The 11,025-nt window shown below is 34.1% G+C and overlaps 1 long non-coding RNA gene across 1 annotated transcript; it reads left to right on the top strand.

Annotated features, from left to right (window-relative positions):
- The first annotated feature begins 13 nt into the window (after positions 1-13).
- LOC150030650 (uncharacterized) lies at positions 14-2,388 on the top strand. Its single transcript, XR_016526640.1, has 2 exons — positions 14-1,364; positions 1,614-2,388. It is a non-coding gene; the product is annotated as an uncharacterized LOC150030650 (long non-coding RNA).
- Positions 2,389-11,025: the final 8,637 nt, after the last annotated feature.

Genomic DNA, 11,025 nt, shown 5'->3' with positions numbered 1-11,025 from the left:
GGGACCAAGAAAAGTAATTATCACGATTCAACTTTTCTCCTATAATAAAGCTAGAAGAATTGTCTATAGCTCCAGAACATAAATTTGAGGGGTAAGTAGGGAACGAAGTTACCGAGTTTTCAGGATATGGGTTTAGATCTAGTTGGATCTTGGATGTCGATCCTAAGGCTTCCCCAATAGAAGCTAGCTGTTGCTAAAACATCTCGTTCTGTCGTTTAATCTGCAACTGCAACTGGGTAACTTGGTCTTCGATTATACTTCCTTGGTCCTGGTGGTATAATGAAGAAACTCCACCTCCGAGCTCACCCATGATCGGCGAAAACTGCCCCATTCGGTTGCTCATACTAGGTTGGAAAACACCCACACTTCTTCCATCTGTCTTGTGGTGCGGCATTGGCTGAGATGAGACACCAATATGAGAGAAGACTGGCGGCAACAGCAACAAATGGAACTGCTGGGCACGGACTGGTCGGCGCTAGGCATCACAGATCTGGACCGGTCGGCGCTGGGCATCATAGATCTGGGCTGGTCGGCTTCGTTCGGCTGTGTCTGAGAGTGATCGGACAAATCTCGGCTTCGTTCGGCTAGTTGTTGGTCGTCTTCGTTGAGCGCACCCGAACCAGATGGGTAGCTGCAGGGTCGCTGGTTGCTGTCGCTGGTCGTCTGGTCATCTTCCAAGGAGTCGGCTGGCGGTTGGTAGGGCGGCGGTTGCTGGTCTTCACGAAAGTGGGGAAGAAGAGATTGGAAGTACCTGTCAATGGCTTTTTGGATAATACTGGTTATATTTGGGTTATTGGTTTGGGATTCTCCTATTGGATTTTCCTCAATGGTGGTCAGGGTTTCGTCTCCATACTCTGATACCATGATGAAAAATCTAGGGAAAGAAAAATAGCACACCAAGATTTTACGTGGAAAACCCTAATTAGGGAGAAAAACCACGGGATAAAGGAATTCTTATTAGGAAATTGATACAAAGAAATACAACAGACCACGGGCTTAAATAGAGAAAAGGGAAACCCTAGGGATGAAAAAGACAAAAATGCCCCTAGAGTGCAAAACCCTAATTTCAACCACAAACTTGACCCAAGTGAATGACCCTCTTCAGTCTACAACACTTATTATTATTATTATTATTTCCCTACATCTTCATGCTCTATTTTCACTCATTGAATCAATTAAAACCAGGGGAGTACATCTAAGAAGGCTTTTATGTTGTCCCCCACCCCCACAATCACGTAAGGTTAATTATAATTAACTCAGACTGATAGTTTATTTTTATTTTGTGTTAACACAGCCCTGACTTGGTGGGGAATGCAGCCGACGCTCTCTTTCCTTTAATTCTCTGTGATCAAGGACTATACCAGGTATTTTTGCATTAATATAGTTGTCTCGTGTCTTTTTATGAACTTTGAAATATCTGGTAACGATAATGTCATTTCACAAGTTTTGATTTTTTTTAGCTATGAAAAATGTGCTATAAGTACGGTTGCCACCGTTCGGTTGAACTATGTAAATATTGATGTTGAATATGTCATATTAAAAAATTGAGGCATTAGTTATTTATTAAACCAACAATTTTTTAGAAACTTCATGGCAATTTTCTTTTGTCACAGAAATTAGCTACAGAGTTAATAGAGAGGCAGGATAATCCAACATTCAAGTCGAGGATTGTAAATGCCTTACACGCTCTGACCAGTTCAAACCAGCTTTCCTCCGTGCTTGATCGTATAAATTCCCAGAGATTTCGGAAAAATTTACACAACTTCCTAATTGAAGTTCGTGGCTTTTTGCGGACGGTTTGATATCTTGGTATAAGTTACCTTGTTTAGACGTGAATTGGTCGGTGATGCAGATTCACTTTCATCATGGTGCATACTCCACGATCATCCTCAACAAGATTGGAGATTCGCTTTCATTATGGTGCATACTCCACGATCATCCTCAACAAGAAGCTAGAAGATGCACAAGTCCGAAAGAACTGGCAGGACTGAAGTGAAAATTGAGCATTAGAAGACTTCAGCTAACTTGTCTCTTGTAAGCAGATGCACTACCAGTTCTGCTGCCCTTGTTTTTGGAAAAACTTGTGCTCCAAAATTTGAAGGGTTGCTGCAGAAAATGTTTCAGTAGTTTGAATATGGTGTGGTATTGGCTTTGGCTTGGTATTTGCAAATTCCCATTTTATGTTCTTTGGTTGTGGTCGGCTGGAATTTGATTGATGTTTAGTTAGTCTACTATGTAGTGGAGTTTAGCTTAGAACATTATTAAATGTACAGTTTGAAGGTGCTTGTAAAATTTTGATCTTTTATAGCTCCGTTTCCGTATCCACAAGATTGTAATTGAGAACAAAGATTTGGACATTGATATTTCAAGAATTTATGTTGTGAAACATTTGTTGGACTGGACAATGGACATCAAATTCTTAATGGGTGATCCATACTTCGAAAACTTTTAAGCCTATTTGGCTTTTGGTTTTTTTAGATGATTCTCTAAATACCCTTCTATCTTTAATTTTCTTGATTTGTTATCTATTTTTTATTAATATTATCAAAAACCAAGTTTTAAAAACTAAAAAAAAATAGTTTTTAAAAAGGAAAATTATTTTAAACGATAAAATTGTTAAAAATATTTATAAATAATAGCAAAATATCATAGTCGAGTGAGACTACGATAGACAGTGATAGACTATTATCTTTGTCTATCATGATACATATGTCTAGATAGTAGTAGTAGTTTATTGCCATCTATCGTGCGGTCAATATTGATATTTTTCTATTATTTATAAATATTTTAGTTCATTTTCTTATATTTAAAAACATCTCTTTTAAAAATCTTATTTTTGTTTTTGGAACGTAGTTAAAAGAATACAAGAAATTAACTTAATTTTTAAAAATAAAAAATTAAAAACTTCAAATAAGTGGAGCATTAAAGTTAAGCTTTTAATAACTTTTTTTTTCTAACGTTTAGACTTTTAATAACTTAGGTTATATGATAATGTTTTTTGTTATTAGTTTCTTATATACTAATTTAACCATGGGCTTATAGACTGAACTATCAACTTTTAAAGATGGTAATAGATTACCAATTTAACAATGATCAAACATAATTATTACATAACAATCTAGAAAACAATTTAACGATTAATATATCATTTTGATCATTATACTTTGAAATTGGTTCAATTTTAATTTTGCACTTTTTAGTTTTTATGTTTTCAATAAATCTTTAAATTTAGTCTCTCAAAGTTTATTTAGTAAACTTGCCATATAATAGTAATAATTTTCATACAAGAAAATACAATATGTGAATATGTTTTCAAAATATATAGTGAAAATGTTAATGGATAACAAAAAGACTTTTAACAAAAAATCAACAATAAACTAGTCGTGAGAACTAAATTTAGGATTTGTTGAAAATACAAGGACTAAAATTAAATAAATGAAAATAAATGGATTAAAATTGAACAACTGAAAATAAATAGACTAAAATTGAACAAATTTCAAAATATAGGGACTAATATGATATTTTAACCAAAATTAATTTAGACACCTAAGTTTTGAATAGTATCAATTAAAACATCAAATTAATAATTATATTAATTTAAAATTTAAATTTCCATGAGAGTTAGATTAGACTTTATTATTAGGGTATCGAGTTGGGCTTCATTTTTAAACCTTTTAGGGGGCATTTGGATTGAAGGGATTATAATGGGAATAAGGTTGGGAATAGGTAAGGGATACACATCCCTCCTTTGATACAAGTTTTGTAGTTTTGGCATGAGAATAAGCTATTCCTATGCATCCATTATATCATGAATGATTCCAATCCAAAAAGGTGGATTTTCTTCCCTCCCACTCTCTCTCCTCTTATAATACTTTATTCTTTTATTTATATATTATTAAAATTAATTAATTTAAATTATTTATTATATGAAAACTAATTTTATCTTTTAAAACATTATATTAAATTTTAAATTATTGTGTATGAATTTAACTACTCCTATCTAATAAATCAATATATAGAATTTAATATATCCTTAATTTTTATTTTGGTTTAATAAAATAGTTTTTATGTACACATAATACCCACAATTATTTTTCTATAAACTGTAAAGAATCGATGCAATAAAACTATCAATTAATTAATTAATTATATTTGTAGTTAGTTAATGAAGATTATGATTAATATAATATGATTTTATTTTTTTAATAATTATAATTAGTTTACCATTGATTAATTAGAATTCTTTAGTTGTTTTATTAATTAATACATCATAATTATATAAATTCATCAAATTGATCCCATCAAATTATGTAATCAAGTAACTTTAATAATAAATTTTTCATTTTACAAATACTTGTAATCAATAATTTAATTAATATTATAATTTGATTGTTAAATAATTAATTTTTCTCAAAACTTTGAATTGAATTTATTGCTCATCAATTAACCTATTAAAATTTACAAAGTTTTCATGATTAATTTTACAAATTAAATACAAAATTAATTTATTTTCATAAAATCCTGATAACATTCCCATGACACAACCAAACACAGTCATGTTCCTTATTATTCCCAAGCATCTTTAACTCCTGGTTATTTATAAAACCTTAAACCAAATGGTCCTAGGGTGTGTTTGGTGCAAAAACTATCCTACAACTATAATAACCATCTCTTGCTACATTAAATATTTTTTATATTCCTCAACTAGCTATAATCAACAGTATTTCAAAATCTTCATTTACTATAGTTTTTACTATTTTACATTCATCATTTTTTTTTTATTCTTTACTACAATGTTTACTATTTTTCCTTCTCAAACTAAAATATTTTACACCTCATACAAACTAAAATAACCAATGGTCTACAATGTTTACTATTTTTCCTTCATTTACTATTATAACCCAAACTAAAATAATCTACACCAAAAATACAAACTATTATAACTAAATTATAATAATCTAGGATTATAATAACCAAGTTTTTGGCCCAGACGTCCTCTTAGTGTATATTTTGACTTCTTTACATCAACATATTAATGTAAATGAGAAAAAAAATGCAAATTTTGAAACCTCTATTTATCTCCACTTAAGTAATAAAATTTGTAAAATAAAAATGTCATTGAGACATTGAACTCAACTAAATTTTTCATTTTGCTATGAGCAATTGGTTGCGATGTAAAGTCTCCCAACGTTCCACTGCATGCATATTAATCCGTGGGTTGAGTTTTCAAAACTCGACCTATAACCTTTTAAACCCCCAACTTCAGCTTCTCAAATCACAATTTTCCTTTGCCTTCCATTGCTCTATGCCTTCGTTGCTCTGTCCATCTTCTTCTCCTCCGAAAACTTCTCAAATGTTTGCTCTTTGTCGGTTTCTCTTCTCTTTCGAAAATTTATAAAAAATCATTCTTCCTTTCTGGTTCTAAATCTTCTTCTTCCCCACATGCATCCATCAAATTGTGAGGTTTGTACATTTACTATACAAAATTTCAATTTTTTTAAAAAAATAATTGTAAATTTTGTTCCTATTCTCATACTATTATATTCTTTTTATAGTTTTTGTTGCTGTTTGGGAAATAAAGAACAGAAAAAAGGTAACGTTCACTCAACAAAATTCCTAGTTTTTCTTTAAAAAAAATTAAAAAAAAGTTATAGATCCATATTCTCATAATATTTTATTTTTTCGTAGTGTTTGTTGCCGAATAACAAATAACAAAGAAAAGAGGGATCATTGTCGCTTTGAGGAAAAAAAGTAAAACTGCCATTGAATACTAGCTTAGGATTAATGTCAAGTTACCAGTCATCGCTTTGAAATTCGATCTTAAACAGTAAATAGTGTTATAAAGTAAGAGTGACTTATTTCGTGGTCTGATCTCGTGCATGTTGGGTTTTATGTCATAAAACTCGAGGTTTGTAAATAATAAAACTTATTCTGAAAATGCAATAAGTTTTTATTGAATATATGAATTGCTTATTTCATTTTAGAAATAAATCCAATAAACTAAAAGATCCATGACTATTACAGGGGTAAGACCGGGTAGATAGCAGGGGACATAGGGTGCAAGATGGAATTCACTCCTACCAGCTTTCAGGGATAATAGAGAGGTTGTTCCCTTAAGTACTGACTCCAGGTCTTGAACAAGGGGTCCCATCTCTCATTGGCCTGAGAGGGACTCGGTTTGTTGATCGGATCACAACCAATTGTTCATTAGAGGATCAATGGGACTTAAGGAACAAGAGGTAATCTCGGGGATAAAACAACCATTTGACCCAACCGTTACTACAAACGACCTATGAAGGAGGGTTAACTTACTAATCATAGTTATATCGAGTGGACATAATATTTTACAGTGAGGGAAGTGCAATTCTAGGCTTTAGTGGAGTGACCTAGTAGTTAACGAATGAGGGTTAATTCAGTGTAAAGAGTTTAGCCAATTAATCTGGATCGTTGGAGCCCATGATCTGTAGGTCCACGAGATCCCCCTACTGGCTCATAAATGGATTAGCCTTAGAGTAGCGTGATAAGTTAATTAGAAACGTTCAAATTAGAATTAAGGAAATTAGTAATTATATGTGATATAATTACGCGTTTAATTTTGAAATTAAATGAAATTGGAGAATCAATTAATATTTAAATATAATCTAAATATTAAATTGATTCACGATGGTGGAACTAGTGTTAAATTAATTTAATATTTGATATTGAATTAATTAGAATTAATTAAATTATTCAATTAATTATTAATTATTAATTTTATTAGAAAATTAATTAGTGAATTAATCTTGTAAAATTAATAAAGATTTCATTTTTGAAAAATTGATTTTGGAAATCAATTGCAAATTCAAAAATTGAAAAGAGATGAAAAATAGAAAATCCCAAAAGTGGGAATTTTCCACTTTCAACCTAGCTCACACACATTCCACCATTTTCTTGAGTCAATCGTCCAAACATGAGGTGCAATTCATGTAACAGTTCTCTATGCATGAAATTCATGCAATAAATAGAGAAGATTGAAGTGGAAATCGATGATGCAACTGAAAGGTTTTTGCTGAAAAACTTCAAAGATTGAAGGTCTTCTACCATGGTGATGCAGTAACCTCATCTCCAAATTTCCTAAATTCAAGCTTATTTTGAATCTCACAACTCAATCTAAGGCACCAAGAGGATAGTAGGGAAAGTCTTGAGGTGGTTCACAAGAAAATTTGGAGGAGATTTGCAACTGAGATTCAAGAATCAAGTGTTTCTTCAAAGGTATGTCATGAAACCCTCTTATTAGTTTATGAGCATGCTTAATTTAAAGCCAAAATTAATGAATTAGAATGCTTAACGACCCATTTTACTTTCGTTGTGTGTTTTCTAACTCTAACAATGCAAACTCATTGCAAAGGACGCCCCGACTCCTCATATCATTACATGTACAAATCAGAATCACTTTGTTTGTGTGAAACCTGGATCTCAATTTCCCTACTTAAGCAAGTAATTAAGGGAATTAACTAAGTATAAGTTAAATCCTATGTTGAAGAGAAGGAAAATTCTAAGTATTGGAATAGATTTTTCTTTTAGTAGTTTTGAGTTGAGCCTTAACTAGTAAAAATTTGGCTAAGTGTAAAGTAAAAAAGAAACCATGTGTTTGGTGTTAGGAAACATTAAAGCATGAGGCTCTAATGAGGCTAAGTTTGTAGAGGTTATAAAAAGATTAAGTCTTGAAGCCAAATGTGGTCGAGTGAAGAAAAGTCATGTGTTGGACAACGCATGCGGCAACCAAGTTTGGAGGTTAGCATGCATGTGGCAGAATCAGGTGTGCGCGAGCATGGGCACTCGACATTGGAGCGTGTGCGTGGACGATCACGTAGCTGCTTGAAACGCTAGAGGATGGCACTAGAGATAGCACTAAGCGATGAGCTTGGGCACTAAACGATAAGCGTAAACGCTAGACGATGCGTTAGGTGCAAGCGTTAGACGATAGACGCAAGCGCTAGTTGATGGCACTACACGATAAGCATGAGCGATAGAAGATGCGCGTGATGCATTAGACGATGGGGTCAGCACTACACGATGAGCGACAGCAAGCGCTTCACGATGAGCGACAGCAAGATCTTAGGTGATAAGAGACAGCGAGAGATCACTAGACAATAGAGCTATTGTGGACGAACTTAGGCACAAAAGGTCGTGAAAGAGTCCGAAAGGGGTGAACTTTTGATTTCTAGAAGTGGAAGTCTGCTATTACTAAAAATTTTGACGAACTTGGGTTAAAAAGGTACTTATGAAACCTAAAAAGTAGCATTGTACCATTGCGGACGAAACTTAGGCACTATAGTTCGTAAAAAGTTACCAAAAAAGGACGAACTTCTTGATTTCTACAAAGAGGAAGTCTAATATTACTAAAAATTGGACAGGACGAAGTTTGTTAAAATAGGTACTTATGGACATGAACCCTGAATAGTAGTTTTGTACGATGTGGACGACTTAAGGCCCAAAAAACTGTGAAAGAGTTCGAAAAGATCGGACTAGAGATTTCTACAATTAGGCACAAAAAGGTCGAGAAAGAGTCCTAAAAGGACGAACTTTGGATTTCTACAACTGGAAGTCTGCTATGACTAAAAACTTAGACGAAATTTGGTCAAAAAGGTACTTATGAACCCTAGAAAGCAGTTTTGGACCACTGCTGACGAACATAGGCACAAAAGGTCGAGAAAGAGTTCGAAAAGGACAAACTTTGGATTTCTACTGGTGGAAGTCTTATATATGACTACAAATTTGGACGAAGTTTGGTCCAATGGTACTTATGAACCGTGGAAAGTAGTTTTGTACCATTGTGGACAAACTTAGGCACAAATGGTAGAGAAAGAGTCCGAGAAGGACGAACTTTGGATTTCTACGACTGGAAGTCTGCTATGACTAAAAATTTGGACGAAGTTTGGTTCAAAAGGTTCATATGAACCCTAGAAAGTAGTTTCATAGCATTGTGGACGAACTTAGGCACAAAAAGGTTGAGAAAGAGTCCGAAAAGGACGAACTTTGGATTTCTACGAGTGGAAGTCTGCTATTAATAAAAATTTGGACGAATTTGGGTTAAAAGGGCACTTATGAACCCTTGAAAGTAGTTTTGTACCATCGTGGATGAACTTAGGCAAAAAAGGTCGAGAAAGTGTCCAAAAAGGACGAACTTTGGATTTCTACATGTGGAAGTCGACTATGAATAAAAGTTTGGATGAAGTTTGGTTCAAAAGTTACTTGTGAACCCTGGAAAGTAGCTTTGTATCATTGTTGTCGAAGTTAGGAACAAAAGGTCGAGAAAGAGTCCGAAAAGGACGAACTTTGGATTTCTACAAGTGGAAGACTGCTATAACTAAAAATTTTGACGAAGTTGGGTTAGAAAGGTACTTATGAACCCTGGAAAGTAGTTTTGTACCATTGTGGACGAACTTAGGCACAAAAGGTCGTGAAAGAGTCCGAAAGGGGTGAACTTTTGATTTCTAGAAGTGGAAGTCTGCTATTACTAAAAATTTTGACGAACTTGGGTTAAAAAGGTACTTATGAAACCTAAAAAGTAGCATTGTACCATTGCGGACGAACTTAGGCACAATAGTTCGAAAAAGTTTCCAAAAAAGGACGAACTTTTGATTTCTACAAGTGGAAGTCTACTATTACTAAAAATTTGGACGAAGTTGGGTTAAAAAGGTACTTATGGACCCTGGAAAGTAGTTTTGTACGATTGTGGACGAACTTAAGCCCAAAAAGTCGTGAAAGAGTCCGAAAAGAACGGACTAGAGATTTCTACAAGTGGAAGTCTGCAATGTCTAAAAATTTGGACGAAGTTTGGCTCAAAAGATACTTGTATACGCTAGAAAGTAGTTTTGTACCATTGTGGACGAACTTAGGCACAAAAGGTCGAGAAAGAGTCCGGAAAGGACGAACTTTGGATTTCTACAAGTGGAAGTCTGCTACGACCAAAACTTTGGACGAAGTTTGGTTAAAATGGTAATTATGAACCCGGAAAGTAGTTTTGTAACGATGCAGACGAACTTGTACAGGCACATAAAAGGTACAAAAAAGTTTGGATGAAGTTGATTAAAATGGGACTCATGAACACTGGAAAGTAGGTTTTTGTACCACTTCGCTGTGACGGAACTTAGGCACAAACGATCGAGAAAGAGTCCGAAAAGGTCGAGCTTTGGATTTGTTCAAGTGGAAGTCTACTATGACCAAAACTTTGGACGAAGTTTGGTCCAAAGGTACTTATGAATCATGGAAAGTAGTTTTGTAGCATTGTGGACGAACTTAGGCACAAAAAGGTCGAGAAAGAGTCCTAAAAGGACGAACTTTGGATTTCTACAACTGGAAGTCTGCTATGACTAAAAACTTAGACGAAATTTGGTCAAAAAGGTACCTATGAACCCTAGAAAGCAGTTTTGGACTACTGCTGACGAACATAGGCACAAAAGGTCGAGAAAGAGTTCGAAAAGGACAAACTTTGGATTTCTACTAGTGGAAGTCTTATATATGACTACAAATTTGGACGAAGTTTGGTCCAATGGTACTTATGAACCGTGGAAAGTAGTTTTGTACCATCGTGGACAAACTTAGGCACAAATGGTAGAGAAAGAGTCCGGAAAGGACGAACTTTGGATTTCGACGACTGGAAGTCTGCTATGACTAAAACTTTGGACGAAGTTTGGTTCAAAAGGTTCTTATGAACCCTAGAAAGTAGTTCCATACCATTGTGGATGAACTTAGGCACAAAAGGTTGAGAAAGAGTCCGAAAAGGACGAACTTTGGATTTCTACGAGTGGAAGTCTGCTATTAATAAAAATTTGGATGAAGTTGGGTTAAAAGAGCACTTATGAACCCTCGAAAGTAGTTTTGTACCATCGTGGACGAACTAAGGCAAAAAAGGTCGAGAAAGTGTCCAAAAAGGACGAACGTTGGATTTTTACATGTGGAAGTCGACCATGAATAAAAGTTTGGATGAAGTTTGGTTCAAAAGTTACTTGTGAACCCTGGAAAGTAGCTTTGTACCATTGT

Source organism: Benincasa hispida, unplaced genomic scaffold (genome assembly GCF_027475165.1).
Source record: "Benincasa hispida cultivar pf3 unplaced genomic scaffold, pf3_genome.v1.1 HicScf1715, whole genome shotgun sequence".
NCBI lineage: Eukaryota > Viridiplantae > Streptophyta > Magnoliopsida > Cucurbitales > Cucurbitaceae > Benincasa > Benincasa hispida.
The sequence above is the reverse complement of the archived record's forward strand: the minus strand, read 5'-3'. Positions and strand labels throughout refer to the sequence as shown.